Source organism: Bos taurus, chromosome 8, assembly GCF_002263795.3.
Source record: "Bos taurus isolate L1 Dominette 01449 registration number 42190680 breed Hereford chromosome 8, ARS-UCD2.0, whole genome shotgun sequence".
NCBI lineage: Eukaryota > Metazoa > Chordata > Mammalia > Artiodactyla > Bovidae > Bos > Bos taurus.
Genome location: NC_037335.1, coordinates 375,608 through 395,278, shown reverse-complemented (window position 1 = coordinate 395,278; position 19,671 = coordinate 375,608). Strand labels below are relative to the sequence as shown.

General features: G+C 38.6%; 1 pseudogene; it reads right to left on the bottom strand.

Annotated features, from left to right (window-relative positions):
- Nucleotides 1-1,427: 1,427 nt before the first annotated feature.
- On the bottom strand, nucleotides 1,428-19,143 carry LOC132345907 (coenzyme Q-binding protein COQ10 homolog B, mitochondrial-like; annotated as a pseudogene).
- Nucleotides 19,144-19,671: the final 528 nt, after the last annotated feature.

The following is a 19,671-nucleotide window of genomic DNA, read 5'->3' as shown; positions in this document are numbered from 1 at the left end:
ATTTATTGTTAGGATGAAGTGGCAACTTCTAAGCTCCTTATTAGCAGAACTAGAAATTTGGAATTTTAGTTTGTTCATTTTTACTTATGACTAGTGCTTCTGATATAGTTTAACAGCTCACCTATTGAACAACATCTGGATTGATTCATTTCGATTTATTTATTTGTTCATGAGCAAATAAAACCTCTATGAACATTCACCTACAGGGGTTTGTGTGAACATAAATTGTATGTTCGTTTTGATTTATTTATTTGTTCATGAACAAATAAAACCTCTATGAACATTCACCTACAGGGGTTTGTGTGAACATAAATTCTCATTTCCCTGGGATAAATGTCCAAAGGGTGCAATTGATGGGTAATTGCACTTTCAGTTTTATAAGAAAGTGCCAAACTGTTTTCTAGAGTCATTGTAATCTTTATGTGTGTGTGCGCAGTGAAATGATCACTTACTTAATATCTATCACCACATAGTAAATTTTTCTTGTGATAGAACTTTTAATATTTATTCTTTCAGCAACTTTCAAATATACAACAAAGTATTAACAATAGTCATCATGCTCTATGTTACATCCCTTTGACTTATTTATAACTGGAGTTTGTACATTTTGGTCACCTTCACTCATTTTTGCCACCCCCCACAGCTGGAAACCACCAATCTCTTCTCTCTATTCTCTATATTTATGGGTTTAATTTTGTTTTTTAGACTCCACATATAAGTGAGATCATGCAGTATTTGTTTTTCTGTCTGATTTATTCATTTAGCATTAATGCACTCCAGGTCCACTCATAATGTTACAAATGGCAATATTTCCTTTTATGATGACTGAATAATATTCCATTGTGTGTGCACACGTGCACGTGAGTATGCTGTTGTTGTTCAGTCATCAAGTTGGACTCTTTGCAACCCCACGGACTACAGCTAGACTTCCCTGTCCCTCACCATCTTGTGAAGTTTGTTCACATCCATTGAGTTGGTGATGCCATTCAACCATCTCATGCTGTGTTGCCCATTTCTCCTCCTGCCTTCAATCTTTCCCAGCATTTTAGGTTTTTTCTTTTTTTTTTCAATGAGTCAGCTCTTCACATCCAGTGGCCAAACCTTCAGCCTCAGTCTTTCCAATGAATATTCAGGACTGATTTCCTTTAGGACTGACTGGTTTGACCTCCTTGCTGTTCAAAGGACTCTGAAGTCTTCTTCAGCACCATGATTTGAAAGCATCAGTTCTTTGGCACTCAGCCTTCTTTATGGTCTAACTCTCACATCCATACATGATTATTGGAAAAACCCTAACTTTGACTATGTGGATCTTCTTTTATTTTTTTAATTGAAGGATAATTGCTTTATAGAATTTTGTTGTTTTCTGTCAAACCTCAACATGAATCAGCCATAGGTATACATATATCCCCTCCCTTTTGAACCTTCCTCCCACCTTTTGCCCCTTCCCACCCCTCTAAATTGATAGAGACCCTGTTTGAGTTTCCTAAGCCATACAGCAAATGCCCGTTGGGTATCTGTTTTACATACGGTAATGTAAGTTTCCATGCTACTCTTGCTGTCGGGAGCTGCGTTAGGCATTACTGACAAAATGGATGCATGGCCCTAAACCCCCTCCCTTTGTTCCGCAGGCACGGACCCGGAATGAAGCAGTTAGGCTTTGTGATTCTGACTTGTTTTTTCCTTTCCTTGGCTGAGTTGACTGAAGAGAATATTAAGGTGATTATTGTTTTTGAGAGGAGCACGAGAAGGCATAAAGCCTTCTGCAGCTGTGCTAAAAGAATAGTACATAAAGTTAATCACTGACATTTGTTCAAGGACTTTTACAAAAAAATGTTCCAGGGTGAGCACACAGGCCGCAGCTTGAGGCCATGGGAGGGATTGCTATCTGAAGCCCATTTGTGAAAAAAGTGTTTATGGCAAAGGAGTTTGCTGAATTGAGGGCTTAGGAATAATTAAAATAGTTAGAAGCTAAAGATTTAAGGATTAATGTAATATTAGCATATTCTACTATAGCTTATAGAAATTAGGGACTTTAGAGATATTATTAGCAAGAAGCCCTTTCTAAGAAATAGTGAGCTTAGGATACTAGGGGCAAATGGACTTAGAAAGATAAGAATTAAACTGAGGAATGTGGTATGCAGCCCAGACATTAGCATGAGTTACAGTGTATTCACAAGGACACATGAGAAAAAGTAGATGAGAAAATTGCTGAGAAAGGCACTCCTTTAGAGGGGCAACAATGATTTTTGGAGAAAAATAAATCTGGGTCAATGGGAACTAAAAATATCAAACCTCTGACCTAATGCTTTTGTAAAAGTACAAAAGAGAATCATAAGCTTGAAATAAACAGGCAGTCCAAGCAAAATGAGAGGCTGCCTCAGTTTCTCGCCGACACCGCTCATCCCTTCAGGTTGAATCCCTGGCTGCTGGAGCTGGACTCCGGCATCTTGCCATACATCTCACCCTCTCCTCCCTTCACCCCATGTCCATAAGTCTATTCTCTGTCTGTTTTTCCACTGCTGCTCTTAAAAATAAATTTTTCAGTACCATATTTGTAGATTCTGTATATATGCATTAGAATACGATATTTATCTTACTCTTTCTGACTCATTTCACTCTGTATAATAGGTTCTAGGTTCATCTACTTCATCAGAACTGACTCAAATGCGTTCCTTTTTGTGGCTGAATAATATTCCATTGTGTGTATATACCACAACTTCTTTATCCATTCATCTGTTGATGGACATCTAGGTTGCTTCCATGTTCTCTGTGGTCAGAGAAGATGCAGAAAATTGAAATCATATATATATACAAGACTTCAATTTTCTTAGATTTACTGAATTTTGTTAAATTGATATGATTTTAATTTTCTTAAATTTACTGAATTTTTGTGACCCAAGATGTGGTCTATCTTGGAGAATGTTCCATGTGCACTTGAGAAGAAGGTGTATTCTTCTGCATTTGGATGGAATGTCCTGAAGATATCAATGAGATCCAACTCATTTAACATATCATTTAAGACTTGTGTTTCCTTATTAATTTTTTGTTTTGATGATCTATCCATTGGTGTGAGTGGGGTGTTAAAGTCTCCTACTATTATTGTGTTACTGTCAATTTCTCATTTTATATCTGTTCGTGTTTGTCTTATGTTTTGAGGTGCTCCTAAGTTGGGTGCATAGATATTTACAGTTGTTACGTTTTCTTTTTGGATTGATCCCTTGATCATTATGTAGTGTCCTTCTTTGTCTCTTGTAATCTTCTTTATTTTAAGGTCTATTTTGTCTGATATGAGGATTGTTACTCCAGCTTTCTTTTGCTCCCCATTTGCATGGAATATATTTTTCCACCCTCTCACTTTCAGTCTATATGTGTCTTTAAGTCTGAAGTGGGTTTCTTGTAAACAGTATATATACAGGTCTTGTTTTTGTATTCATTCAGCCAGTCTGTGTCTTTTGGTTGAAGCATTTAATCCATTTACATTTAAAGCAATTATTGATATATATGTTCCTATTGCCATTTTCTAATTGTTTGGGGTTGATTTTGTAGATCTTTTTTCTTCTGTTGTATTTCTTGATGATATAAATCCATTTAACATTTGTTGTAAAGCTGGTTGGATGGTACTGAATTCTCTTAACTGTTGCTTGTCTGCAAAGCTTTTGATTTCTCCATCAATTTTGAATGAGATCCTTGCCAGGTACTGTAATCTTGGTTGTAGATTTTCCCCTTTTAATACTTTAAATATATCCTGCCATTCCCTTCTTGCCTGCAGAGTTTCTGCTGAAAGACCAGCTGTTAAGTGTATGGGGCTTCCCTTGTATTTTACTTGTCATTTCTCCTTACTGCTTTTAATATTCTTTCTTTGTGTTTAGTCTTTGTTAGTTTGATTTGTATGTGTCTTGGAATGTTTCTCCTTGGGTTTATCCTGTATGGGACTCTTTGTGCCTCTTGTACTTGATTGCCTATTTCCTTTTCCATGTTGGGGAAATTTTCAAGTATAGTCTTTTCAAAAATTTTCTCATACCCTTTCTTTTTCTCTTCTTCTTCTGGGACCTGTATAAATCGACTATTGGTGTGTTTGATGTGGTCCTAGAGTTCTCTGAAACTGTCCTCAGCTCTTTTCATTCTTTTCACTTTATTCTGCTCTTCAGAAGTTGTTTACACCATTTTATCTTCCAGCTCACTGATTCATTCTTCTACTTCAGATACTCTGCTATTGATTCTGTCTAGAATATTTTTAATTTCAGAAATTGTGTTGTTTGTCTCTGTATGCTTATTCTTTAATTCTTCTAGGTCTTTGTTAATTGATTCTTGCATTTTCTCCATTTTGTTTTTCAAGGTTTTTGATCATCTTTACTATCATTATTCTGAATTCTTTTTCAGGTAAGTTTCCTATTTCCTCTTCATTTATTTGGACTTCTGTGTTTCTAGTTTGTTCCTTCATTTGTGCAGTATTTCTCTGCCTTTTCATATATTTTTTAAAGTTATTGTGTTTGAGGTCTCCTTTCCCCAGGCTTTAAGGAAAGATGAATTCTTTCCTTGAAGAAGGTTGTATTCTTTATTCCTTTTGGTTTCTGCTTTCCTAAGGTTGGTCCAGTGGTTTGTGTGAGCTTCTTATAGGGTGAGATTTGTGCTGTTTTTCCTCTGATGGACAAGGCTGAGTGAGGTGGTACTCCTGTCTGCTGATGATTGGGTTTGTATTTTTGTTTTGTTTGTTGTTTAGATGAGGCATCCTGCACAGGGTGCTACTGGTGGTTGGCTGATGTTGGGTCTTGTATTCAAGTGGTTTCCTTTGTGTGAGTTCTCACTATGTGATACTCCCTAGGGTTAGTTCCCTAGTAGTCTAGGGTGTTGGAGTCAGTGCTCCCACTCCAAAGGTTCAGGGGTTTGATCTCTGGTCAGGAATGAGGATTCCACAAGTGGTTTGTTATGGTATTAAGGGAGAGTGAAACAAATATCCAAAAACGAGAAACCAAAGATGAACTCCAGACAAATGGCATGTACAAAATCAGGCAAATAATAATTAAAATAATGGAATATACACAGGTACATATACACCCATGAAAAAAGTGAAAGCAGTCCAACAAAAATAAAGTACAGTAGATTGATCCAGTGAAATCAAAAATTATACTTACCAGTTAAGAACAAAACTAACTTAAGCACAAACTGGAAAACAAAAGGAAAGCAAAGTGCCAAGTGGGGAATAAAGCAATGAAAACAAAACTAACAAATATGTTGAGTGGAAAGGAAAGAAAGAAAGAGTAGATATGCAAAGTTAAATAGAGGTAGATGAAAAAGATTTATATACATTAAAGATTAATTCAAGGGGAAAAGAACAGTAGGAAAGGAAAATGAAGGAATAAATGTAGAAAAAGTATAATAGGTTTTAAAAATTAAAACTTATAAAAGGAGAAAAGAGAAAAAAAATGGAAGAAGAAAAAAGGGAAAAAACAGGAAAACTTCACAGAACTGCAAAAGTTCAGTGTAGAGGCAGAGGTTTATAACAATAAAAAGTGTGACTGAATATATACATTTACATATACACCCATAAACAAAATCAAAACAGTTGAAAAAATATTAAGTACAATAGATTGACCCAGCAAGCAAAAGAAACAAAAAATTATACCTACCAAAACAAAACTAATTAAAGCACAAACTGGAAAACAAAACTAAAGCAAGGTGCCAATTGGGGAATAATGCAATGAAAATAAAACTAACAAATATGTTGAGAGGAAAGGAGAGAAAGAAAAGAAAGAAATAGATATGCAAAGTAAAATAGAGGTAGATATTTATATACATTAAAGATTAACTGCAAGGGGAAAATAACAGTAATAAAAGCAAACAAAGGAATAAATGTAGAAAAAATAATAATAGGTATAAAAGTTAAAATTAAAAAAAGAGAAAAGAAGAAAAGAGGAAAACTCCCCAGAACTGCAAAAGCCCAACCTAGAGGCAGAGGTTTATGACAATAAAAAATGTGACTGAGGAAAAAGAAAGGAATAAAAAAAAAGCTGAAAAGCTTAACTGGATATCTTAGTGCCAATAAATCGACAACTACAATGAGGGGTCAGGGGGGTGCGGAGAAAAAAACCCAAAAGAATCTACAGAACAAGTCAAAAAATAAGAATAATAAATATTTCTCTTGAGTCACTGCTGTCAGTCCTTTCTCGTGCTGCAAATCATAGTCCACCTCACCTCACTAGGATGCCCTCCAACATTGTGCTGATCTCTGGACCTGCTGTGGGGGCTGCTGAGATTCTAGTCTGGTCCTACTTCTGTGTGTTCTTGCCTCCAATGTCCAGAGCTATCAGAGCTAGTGTGTTTTCTTTTGCGGGAGCTCTCAGTGTCCTTTTATATATTCCATAGATATAGAGTTTGCCTATTTGATTGTGTGGATTTAATCTGAAGCTTGTACAGCTGGTGGGAAGGTTTTGGGTCTTCTACCTTAGCCACACTACCCCTGGGTTTCAACTGTGGTTTTATTTCCACCTCTCCATGTGGGTCGTCCAGTGGGGTTTGTTCCTGAGGCTGCCGTGGAGGGCTTGGGTCTGTCCCTGTGAGGGCCAGATGTGGAGATGGTGCAGCTGCTTGGGTCGCAGGGGTTCTGGCAGCACCAGGTACTCAGGGGAGTTGGCGGATAGGGGAGCAGGAAATACAGTGCTCTAGAAGGGTATGGCAACCAGTTTTGGCCAATACGCTCCAGTATTCTTGCCTGGAGAATCCCCCTCTCTGACAGAGAAGCCTGGCAGGCCACAGTCTACAGGGTTGCAAAGAGCCGGACAGGACCAAAGTGACCCTGTGCACATAAACACAAGACTTTATTATTATTATTATTTTGCGTGTGGTAGCTCTGCCCCAGTGAGAGTTGAGCGTGAAGGTGGTGCAGTTGCTTGGCTTGCAGGGACCCTGGCAGCACCAAGTGTGCAGGGACACAAACTGCCTCCGTGGCAGGAGTTATGGCCCTGTCAGTCTTTTCTCGAGCCTCTTGTAGCTGGCTATCAGAAGGCCTCTTTGGCCAGTCTTTCTCCATAGCTCCGCCTGGTCAGGCACTTAGAGGGAATCCCTTGCCTGGGGTCCCTCTCTGTTGTTCTACATGTCAGGCACATAGAGGCCCTCCTGCCCCTGACTGGGGTCCTACTCCATAGACCCCATCAGGGACTCAAAGGGGCACCCTGGGTGGGGTCCTACTCTGTAGTTCAGTGCCTCAGGTGTTTGATGGGCCAGCTTCTCTATTGTTCAACTGCCAATGCTGGCATGTGGAGAGAGGCTATGGTGATGGCTCTACATTCTGTGAGTGACTCAGCAGTATTGCCTTGCTCCCATGGCTGCCCAGCTTTCCTCTGCAGGCATTTCCCACCACGATCTCCCCCTTCATATCCCCTTGATCCGTCTCTGCACAGTCAACAGCAGCTCTCGAACTGGGTTTGCTCCACAATCCCTAAACTCCAGCTCCCAGCTGCTGCGCCTTCTAGGGTACCCGCGTCCCTGCCCAGGGTATGTATGGCTGTGGCAAGGACTGTCTGATTCTCATTCCGTTTAGGCTGCCACAGATCAGCTGTTTCACTTAAATGTTTCTCCTCTGACTCAGACAGTTGCCCCACTGTGGGGATCGGACGCCTGCTTCCATTCCCCCACCTGCTGAGGATATGTCCACTCCTACTAACACTCCTATTTTTTCCCCTAGTTCCTTCATCCTACTGAGTTTTGCGTGGTTCTATATAAGATTTTCCACTGGTCAGGTCCTCCTGTATGCTTTCAGCTGGTGTTCTGTATGCACGTCTGTGTCTGAAGGTGTATTCCTGATGTATCCATGGAGAGAGATGTATTCCACCTCCACCTACTCCTCCATCTGTTCCCCCTCATCTTTATTTTTAACTGTACAAAAAATAAACAAATTAACTTTATTACTACTTCAGTCCTTATGTTGATTGTTTATAAAAATATCAGTTTGAAATACATTATTGAAAGTGAATACACAATAAATAGAAAATAAGGATGCATGGTGCTGCAGACATATAAATCAACTTATCTTGATCTATTGCCCACTGCTGTAAGCAAAATTTGACATGGATTCAGCACTACTGACTCAGCAGTCAGAGTATCAGGGTGAGGGTTGCAAACTATGAGAAAAGTAGCTTAAAACTCTGGACCAAAAAAACCCTCTGGATCACTCACCAAAAGGAAAAAAAAAAAAATTGTTGTTTATCTGGAAGTTAACCTTAGTATAATACTGAATTATCTACTACTACCTATAGGGACAATTTAAAAATAAGAAAAGTGTCAGGGAACCTTCACTAACAGTATTTTTAAGTCAGTTTTTTTTTTTTTTAAAATATCTGGTTATTACTCAAATATCCTAAGCCATGAGGCAGGCCCTAAGGCAATAAATTACAAATAGTCTGAAATTAATAACTTAAATGTGACATGGTTAATACAGTATACACTGCATGAGTATCTCAACCAACCTCTTTTAGGTGAGGTAATAATTAAAAGGTTTAAATTTACAGTTTCAATTTCTGCTCAAACGAATGATGTCAGTATTCTAGCAACAGTGACGACATCCTATTATTGTAAATATGCTAACATACATACTTCTCTAAATTATGCTTGATTGAATTCTATGTTCATGTGGTTCCATATTCCAAGTGTAAATTTTCAACGGTATGGGTTTATAATCAAAGCTGAGTTCGACATATGCTTTCTGACTTCTGAAAGCAAATGATGAAAACACTTCCTAAAAGTGAATAAACTAGATACAAGTAGGTGACCATTTCATTTTCTCTTTACACGTGATGAATTTCATGAAACATCATTTCCTGAGGTATGTTTGTTTCTGGAACATACAGCTTACATGCTCTTCTTTCAAAGGCAGCCACCATCTACTTTACAACTTCATTGAAAAAATATTGTGGCAAGCTGAGAGTGTAGAAGTGAGCAAAATTCAAAAGAAATTGAAAAATCCAAAGTACAAGTTCTTGGGTAGCCAGGAAGACCTGGGTGAAAATGCCAAATCGTCTCCAAATGATTGAAGAGCTTCCCATCAGTACAGGATACCTTCACCAAATGTGGTTTCACCAAGGTTACTACTGATGTACTGCACTTCAGTTCAGGTGGAAATTCAATTTCTAATCGTGTTTTATAGTATTCAGATTTCCTTGATATTATATCTGATTTTTTGCACCAAAGAACAAAATGCTTGTAATTCTCCATTTCATCATACATTTCCTGCATAGAATAACCTACAATTCTCCTTTCTGAATATTCTTTTGTTTATTAATGGTGCAGCAATTCTGAAGAAGGTTTTTGCGTTTATCTTCTTAGGCAAAATTGAGGTATGTAGTGGAAGAGTTCTGCTCATCAGTATACCACAGGAAGCTAACTGACATTCCTCACAGGCATTGCGCTAGAGCGAGGGTTCTGGCGGCTGTGCTGACTTTGGAAGGCATCCCGAGACCACCTTTGGGCTCTCTTACCTGTCTGAGGTGCCATGATCATCTTAGTGAAGCCCGTCACCAGTAAGCCGGGACCAGGCCCCAATTATCATCTTTTCAAGTGAATTTTGGTCTCTTAAAAACTCTGAGAGAAAGAATATTTTTTGTGTTTTTAATGGCAGGAAAGTAGATTTTAAATCTATTTAGACAAAGGCTTTTTGATTCTTATATAATTATAAAGCAACAGCCATACAACAGAAAATTCACAATTTTATCTTTGCTGATATCCTAAACTCTCAAGTTTGAAACCAGCAATTGGCGAGACTTAGAACTTCCCTAAGTGAAATTCTGGCAGCTTGTCACACTGATAGAAAAGTCAGACTAGAACAAGGAAGACTCAATCACTCTTACACAACAGAAGAGGACAATGCTGTCTTCTAAAATTACTATGGTCAGAAAAGAAAATAGATGAATGTACTTTTTAAGCTCTTACCACTCTTCCCTTTTACTCTTCTTTTTATTTACTGTTCAAGAATTTTGGTATGCAGATATTTAAAAATGCCCATTGTCACAAAATTGTTTTTTTTTTTTTTTAAAGTTCTAATAGAATCAAGCAATGCTCTGCATTAGCCCTAACTGTGAAAACCACTGTCTAACCACTGTCATCTAGTGGTCATATTTTAGAACACAATGATTCTACTCATTATTACCTTCTTTCCAAGACAAGTAACAGCTTTATAAAAATGGCCATGATGACCATTAATGCAGCTATACACACATAAACCATAAAAAAATCCCCAAATAGCTAAAATACTGAAGTACCCTAATACATCTAATGCATCTTAATATTTTGTAATACATTTATCTTTACCTGTTCATGTTCTTGAGCATTATAAATGATTCAACTTAAAGAAGCTAATCTCAGGCAGAGTTGAAAAGAAAATTCCAATTAATACTTAAGTATGAACAGACTAATAATCTCCACATTACCTCACCTCTGCCCTCAAATATCATGGGGTTGTTCATAACATTTTTACAAGTTATGTTCCCTTTTAAAATTTTAGAAAATATAAGCCTTTTTATTCTTCTTAGCCCAAATGACCAAAATATAAAATAAAGTTATTAGAACTAAAATAATTACAGCCAGTATTAGAGATCAATGTATTTTAGTATCCCAAAGACAAACATGCACAGTTACTCTTAGTTGATACATAAGACATTTGAGAGTCACTGCAGAGAACCTCATAGCTCAGGCCATTCCAGTGGAGCTGCACTGGTAATAGGAGTGAGATAGAAGATTTCTGGGCTCAACATCAAGGAGGATCAGGCAAACACATAAACATTAAAAATAAGAAGAAAGGGGAAAAGTTTTCAAACACAAGCAAGCTAGAAAGAGACAGGGAGACCTAGCCAAGATGGTCATTCCCTCTGACTTAATCACAGAACTGAGAAAGAAAAAAGCTAAAAAGAATAAAATCCAAGCTCCATAGCTTTGTATGGGAAATGATATAGCATACTCTCAGAGCCAGAATATAAGGAATTAAGACACCAGGGAGGAAGTGAAGGGGCTTCTCTTTCCATCACAGTTCAGTTCAGTTCAGTGCAGTCGCTCAGTCGTGTCCGACTCTTTTTGACCCCATGAATCGCAGCACTCCAGGCCTCCCTGTCCATCACCAACTCCCGGAGTTCACTCAAATTCACGTCCATCGAGTCAGTGATGCCATCCAGCCATCTCATCCTCTGTCGTCCCCTTCTCCTCTTGCCCCCAATCCCTCCCAGCATCAGAGTCTTTTCCAAAGAGTCAACTCTTCGCATGAGGTGGCCAAAGTACTGGAGTTTCAGCTTTAGTATCATTCCTTCCAAAGAAATCCCAGGACTGATCTCCTTCAGAATGGACTGGTTGGATCTCCTTGCCATCCAAGGGACTCTCATGAGTCTTCTCCAACACCACAGTTCAAAAGCATCAATTTTTCAGCGCTCAGCTTTCTTCACAGTCCAACTCTCACATCCACACATGACCACTGGAAAAACCATAGCTTTGACTAGCCGGACCTTTGTTGGCAAAGTAATGTCTCTGCTTTTCAATATGCTATCTACGTTGGTCATAACTTTTTTTCTAAGGAGTAAGCGTCTTTTAATTTCATGGCTTCAGTCACCATCTGCAGTGATTTTGGAGCCTAAAACAACAAAGTCTGACACTGTTTCCCCATCTATTTCCCATGAAATGATGGGACCAGATGCCATGATCTTAGTTTTCTGAATGTTGAGCTTTAAGCCAACTTTTCCACTTTCCTCTTTCACTTTCATCAAGAGGCTTTTTAATTAACCCTCTTTGCAATTCTGAGATGCCAGTTGGAGAGAAGTGGGTAATGCTGCTATGAGGTGAAACATCTATGGTTCCACTGCACTGGGAAATGAGACTCCTACTTGGCCTCCTCATGCCACTGAGGCAGGAGACAAAGTTGCTGCGAGTGAGGGGAAAGGAGAGCTATGTCCAGAACTCTAGGGATTCTCTGAGATAGTTCTTAGTACTCCATGCCTAGTAACAAGATTACTGAAAAATTACAGGTACCAATGATAATGATGATGATGGTGGTACAACTACTGAGGGTGCAGATCCGTTAGTAATTCAGATCTTGGTTACCTGTCAGAAAACACCAACAAGCCGAAGTTCTATCGAAGGTCAAGGAAATGGAATGGGTAGAAGCAGAAGTTTTAAATATTAGCCAATTCTAGAAAAAATCTACTTCTGTATTATTGACTATGCCAAAACCTTTGACTGTGTGGATCACAACAAACTGGAAAATTCTGAAAGAGGTGGGAATACCAGACCATCTTACCTGCCTCCTGAGAAATCTGTATGCAGGTCAAGAAGCAACAGTTAGAACCAGACATGGAACAAGGGACTGGTTCAAAATTGGGAAAGGAGTACATTGAGGCTGTATATTGTCACCTTGCTTAATTAACTTATATGCAGAGTACATCAGCAAAATGCCAGGCTGGATGGAGCACAAGCTGGAATCAAGATTGCTGGGAGAAATATCAATAACCTCAGATATGCAGATGACACCACTCTTATGGCAGAAAGTGAAGAGGAACTAAAAAGTCTCTTGATGAATATAAAAGAAGACAGTGAAAAAGTTGAGTTAAAACATAACATTCAAAAAACAAAGATCATGGATATGGTTCCATCACTTCATGGCAAATAGATAGAGAAACAATGCAAACAGTGACAGACTTCATTTTCTTGGGCTCCAAAATCACTGCAGATGGTGACTGCAGCCATGAAATTAAGATGCTTGTCCTTGGAAGAAAAGCTATGACTAACCTAAACAGCATATTAAAAAGCAGAGACATTACTTTGCCAACAAACGTCTGTCTAGTCAAAGCTACGGTTTTTCTAGTAGTCATGTATGGATGTGAGAGTTGGACTATAAAGAAACCTAAGTACTGAAGAATTGATGCTTTTGAACTGTGGTGTTGGAGAAGACTCTTGAGAACCCCTTGGACTGCAAGGAGATCCAACCAGTCCAGTCCTGAATATTCATTGGAAGGACTGATGCTGAAGCACCAATACTTTCACCATCTGATGCAAAGAACTGACTCATTGTCAAAGTCCCTGATACTGGGAAAGATTGAAGGCAGGAGGAGAAGGGGATGACAGAGGATGAGATGGTTGGATGGCATCAGTGACTCGATGGACATGAGTTCGAGCAAGCTCTGGGAATTGATGATGGACAGGGGAAGTCTGGTGTGCTGCAGTCCATGGGACTGCAAAGAGTCAGACATAACTGAGTGACTGAACTGAACCGAAGGTCACGTGACCAGTCACAGAAGCGAGGACAGGACAGGTGACTATCATCTCCTTCCTTTTGCTGGTGTGTGTGTACATGTAGAGTTAGCATTTTCTTCTCTTCTGATTTTATACAAGTTTTATTGCAGGTTAATTATACCTTTTGTTAAAAGAATTTTCAAATGGGACTATGATTATTTGGGGATTGAGAAGTAATCAACATAGTTCAGTGACAGATAACTCACTACTAAGATTTTGTGCCTCCTAATTTTGTGGACAGGGCGGATGCATCACTTGCAAATAAGAGTTACATCTCATTAAATAGAAGAACGGAGTTTGTTGGTGGCCACACAGGAGCTCACACCAGTTGTAGCAACCAGTGATTCAGTTACGGTCTTTCAGTTCCAACTTGCCCTTTAGTTGGCATGCCCATTCTGTTTTTGTCAGCTCATATGTTAGCTCTACCAATGGAGGGTGCTTAGAAGGAGGCTGCAAACTGAAGAGGAAGGGGCACTGACTGACTCCCTCCTGTCTTCTCATTTCTCATAGCTTCATACCAACAATTTCTTTACCCTGGCAAAGGTAGTTCCTTCCCATAGCAGCAGTTAAATCCAGTTTTCAGTTTTCTCATCATGGACAGAACCCCGGGTACACTGTATCACCTCCATACACACCTTACTTCCAGGCCTAGAAACACCATCAGTTGTTCTTTGAAGATGTCTGAGACCCAACCACATGGAGAATCTTCCCTAAGATTTTAATAATTCAAATTTGTTCCCTTTGTTCCCTCATTCTGGATAAACTACAGTTGTTAACCCCGTGATACATGCTTCTCAGACTGTGGTCCCAGAATCAGCAACATCAGCACGTCTTGGGAACTGGTTAGAAATGCAGATTTTCTAGCACTATCCAACCTGCTGAGTCAGTGACTCAGATAGTGTGAGCAGAAATCTGTGTTTAACAAGCACTCCAGTTGACCTTGATGCATGTCGAAATTTGAGAGCCACTACCCACTGCCTTAGAGTTCTCGCTTCACTCTTTTGGTTGCCTAGTTAACAGTATAGTTAACTACTCCTTATATTAAATTCTCTGTTCAAATACCTGGTGTGGGGTAACTTAATACTGTAGTGTTCTATCAAATGTTTAAAGTACTATCAACACTAATTCTTTTTAAACTCTTTCAAAAACAGAAGAGAAGGAAACATTTTCTATGAAACCAGCATTACCAAAGCTGGAAAGACATCATTAGAAAAGTCCAATACTCTTCGTGAATATAGATGAAAAAATCTTTAAAAAGTAAAAAATGTGCAGGTATCCAGCAACATATTAAAGATTATGACCAAGTGGGATAATTACTGGGAATTATCCCAGTAATTTAAGAGTGGATCGACGTATGAAAACCAACCAATGTAATACACTACAATAATAGAATGAAGAATAAAATACCACAAACATCTCAATGCAGAAAAAAACATTTGACAGAATCCAACATCCTTTTATCATAAAACAAAACTAAACAAATAACAAACAAAAACTCCACTCAAAAAACAAAGGGGAACGTCCCACAACATGATAAAGGTTGTCTATTAAAAAATCTGTAACTAATATACTCAAAGGTGAAGAGCTGAAAGCTTTCCTCCTAAGATAAAGAAGACAGAAAGCAAAGATATACTGGAAGTTCTAGTCAGAAAATCAGGCAAGAAAAATAAATAAAAGACATCCAAACTGGAAAGGAAAACTACCTACTTGGAGATAACATGATCCTTAAGACAGAAAATTCTTAAGAGTAACACACACACACACACACACAAACCCAAAACTACTGGAGCCAATAAATTCAACAAAGTTTCAGGATACACAATCAACACACAAAAATCAGATGCATTTTATACATGAGAAATGAAGTCTAAAAGTGAAATTAAATGTAAAGACACCCCATGTTCATGGTTAGGAAGGCATAATGTTATTAAGATTATTATCTTACTACACCCAAAATGATCTACAAGTTCAGTTCAATCCTTAGCAAGATACTGATAGCTTATGGCGGTGATCTCCAAAGATTTTTCTTCAGGATCAGGGACCAGGCTTGATCACTCAGAGCTTTTGTGTGGCAAAAGTTTTACTGCAGTGAAAAAAGGCAGAAAGCTTCTGACATAAGACATCAGAAGGGGGACAGAGAATGCCCCCTCACTAGTGTTAGCAAGACAGCTTATACTTTTTCAGTTGGTTATTAACAATAAATCAAAAGAATGTCTCAAGTTTGTAAAGGTTCTACCAGAACCACTCCCAGAATTTACATTTTAAGATGACAGGATTAGTCAGAAGGTTCTTAAGAGAAACATGTCCTCAAGCAAGACACCTTGTTGTTATATAATCATTGGTACAGAGTTTAAGGAAAAACATATCCCTAAGTAAGATGAATTGTTTTTTGTTGTATAATCATTAGCTCTGGGCTTAAACAAAAAAATGTTTCATGTGACTAACATGAAGGAATGTAGGAAAAAAAAGTTTGTCCTTTTCTCCTCCTGGGGACCCCCAGACTTCTTATCAATCTACCTAAGAATTAAGTCTTTCAATACCAACTACCTTCCCCTCCCTAAAATGGAAAAGCTGGTTTTACAATTCCTGAGGAATTTCAAGGGACACCGACTAGTCAATAAACCTTTAAAAAGAACAAAGTTGGAGAACTCATACATTCTGATCTAAAAACTCAATATGATAAAGCTACAGTAATCAAAACTGTGTGCTACTGCCATTAGGATAGAAAAAATAGACCAAGAGACAAGAAAGCTCAAAAACAGACCCATACATCATTGTTCACTTAATTTTCAATAGGGGGTGCCAAGACAATTCAGTGGGGAAAGAATCTCTTCAACAAATGATGCTCAGTCACTAAATACTCACGTGCAAAAAAGAATGACACTGAAATCCTACCTCACACCACATACAAAAGTAAGTTCAAGAAAGGCCAAAGAACTAAATGTGAAAATGCAAACTATAAAACTCTTTTAGAGGAAGAAAACATATTAATTCATAACCTTGGACTTGATAGGACACCAAACAAAGCACCAAAAAGAAAAAAAAAACTGATAAACTGGACTTTATCAACACTAAAACTTTTGTGCATCAAGATACAATCAAGAAAGTGAAAAGAGAGCCCACACAATGGGAGAAATTCACAAATTATACATTTGATCAAGAGTACTGTGTCCAGTGGGTACTGTGGAAGTGAGAAATAGATTTAAAGGACTAGATGTGATAGACAGAGTGCCTGATGAACTATGGACAGAGGTTCGTGACATTGTACACGAGACAGGAATCAAAATCATCCCCAAGAAAAAGAAATGCAAAAAAGCAAAATGGCTGTCTGAGGAGGCCTTACAAATAGCTGTGAAAAGACAGGAAGTGAAAAGCAAAGGAGAAAAGGCAAGATATACCCATTTGAATGCAGAATTCCAAAGAACAGCAAGAAGAGATAAGAAAGCCTTCCTCAGCGATCAATGATCAATTTGATCAATGCTGATCGCGATCAAAGAATTAGAGGAAAACAATAGAATGGGAAAGACTAGAGAACACTTCAAGAAAATTAAGATACCAAGGGAACTTTTCATGCAAAGATGGGCTCAATAAAGGACAGAAATGGTAGGGACCTAACAGAAGCAGAAGATATTAAGAAGAGGTGGCAAGAATACACAGAACTGTACAAAAAAGATCTTCACGACCCAGATAATCACAATGGTGTGATCACTCACCTAGAGCCAGACATCCTGGAAGGCAAGTGGGCCTTAGGAAGCATCACTATGAACAAAACTAGTGGAGGTGATGGAATTCCAGTTGAGCTATTTCAAATCCTGAAAGATGATGCTGTGAAAGAGCTGCATTCAAAGTACCAGCAAATTTGGAAAACTCAGCAGTGGCTACAGGACTGGAAAAGGTCAGTTTTCATTCCAATCCCAAAGAAAGGCAATGCCAAAGAATGCCCAAACTACCGCACAATTGCACTCATCTCACACGCTAGTAAAGTAATGCTCAAAATTCTCCAAGCGAGGCTTTAGCAATACATGAATCGTGAACTTCCAGATGTTCAAGCTGGCTTTAGAAAAGGCAGAGGAACCAGAGATCAAATTGCCAACATCTGCTGGATCATGGAAAAAGCAAGAGAGTTCCAGAAAAACACCTATTTCTGCCTTATTGACTATGCCAAAGCCTTTGACTGTGTGGATCACAACAAACTGTGGAAAATTCTGAAAGTGATGGGAATACCAGACCACCTGACTTGCCTCTTGAGAAACCTGTATGCAGGTCAGGAAGCAACAGTTAGAACTGGACATGGAACAACAGATTGGTTCCAAATAGGAAGAGGAGTATCTCAAGGCTGTGTATTGTCACCCTGCTTATTTAACTTATATGCAGAGTACATCATGAGAAAACGCTGGACTGGATGAAGCACAAGCTGGAATCAAGACTGTCGGGAGAAATATCAATAACCTGATATACAGATGACACCACCCTTATGGCAGAAAGTGAAGAATTAAAGAGCCTCTTGATGAAAGTGAAAGAGGAGAGTGAAAAAGTTGGCTTAAAGCTCAACATTCAGAAAACGAAGATCATGGTATCCGGTCCCATCACTTCATGGCAAATAGATGGGGAAACAGTGTCAGACTTTGTTTTTCTGGGCTCCAAAATCACTGTGGATGGTGATTGCAGCCATGAAATTAAAAGATGCTTACTCCTTGGAAGGAAAGTTATGACCAACCTAGACAGCATATTGAAAAGCAGAGACATTATTTTGCCAATAAAGTTCCGTCTAGTCAAAGCTATGGTTTTTCCAGTGGTCATGTATGGATGTGAGAGTTGGACTATAAAGAAAGCTGAGTGCTGAAGAATTGATGCTTTTGAACAGTGATGTTGGAGAAGACTCTCGAGAGTCCCTTGGACTGCAAGGAGGTCCAACCAGTCTATCCTAAAGGAGATCAGTCCTGGGTGTTCATTGGTAGGACTGATGTTGAAGCTGAAATTCCAGTACTTTGGCCACCTGATGTGAAGAGCTGACTTATTTGAAAAGACCCGGATGCTGGGAAAGGTTGGGGACAGGAGGAGAAGGGGACGATAGAGGATGAGATGGTTGGATGGCATCACCGACTCAATGGACATGGGTTTGGGTGGACTCTGGGAGTTGGTGATGGATAGGGAGGCCTGGCGTGCTGTGGTTCATGAGGTTGCAAAGAGTAGGACACAACTGAGTGACTGAACTGTACTGAACTGTGTCCAGAATTTATAAAGAACTCTTACAACTCAACAATAGAAGAGTCATCCTGATTCAAAAATAGGCAAAGGATTTGAATAGACATTTCTTTAAAAAGAAAAAAAAAGAATATATATATATATATAAATGGCAAATAAGGACACAAAAAAATGCTCAGTACGATTAGTCATTATGGAAATGCAAATCAAAACCATGAGATACCGCTCTAAACCCACTAGAATGTCTACAAACAGTGGCAACAAAACAGAAATTAACAAGTATTGGTAAAGAAATACAGAAATGAAGCTCTCCGACATTACAGATAGGACAGTAAAATGTGGAGCTGATGTGTCAGTTCCTCAAATGGTTAAATAGTACTAAAGTGAAAGTGAAGTCGCTCAGTCGTGTCCGACCCTCAGTGACCCCACGGACTGCCGCCTTCCAGGCTCCTCCATCCATGGGATTTTCCAGGCAAGAGTACTGGAGTGGGGTGCCACTGCCTTCTCCACTAAATGACCTAGTAATTCTACTCCCTGATATATACCTAACAGGATATGCTCACCAAAAAACATGGACAAGAATGTTCACAGAGAGTTAACATTCATATTAAAAGTGAAAACCATCCAAATACCAAATGATATTATCAACTGATAAATGAATAAAGGAAAATTCCATTTTGTGCATTTGGTATATGCACAAAATAGAATATTCACCCTCAAAAGGGAATAAAATTTGACACATGATACAACATGGATGAACCTTGAAAACATGGTATGTAAAAGAAGCCAGACAAAATGTCACATACTGTATGATTCCATTTATATGAAACATTCAAAATAGGCAAATCTACAGACACAGAAAGTATATTACTGGTTTTCAGGGGATGGGCATGGGGAAATTGGTAGTGATTGCTAATGGGGATGGGGTCTACCTTTTGGGATGATGGAAATGTTCTGGAATTGATGCTAATAGTTGCACAACTTTGTGAATGAACTAAACGTCACTGAACTGTACACTGTAGAATGGTTAAAATGGTGACTTCTATCTCAATTTAAAAAATCTACCTAAGTTTTAAAAAAATTGTGACAAGATATACCTAATAATAAAATGGATCATTTTAACCATTTTTAGGTTAGTTCAATGGCATTGAGTACATTTACATTGTTGTGCAACCAGCCTCACCATCCATCTCCAGAATTTTTCTT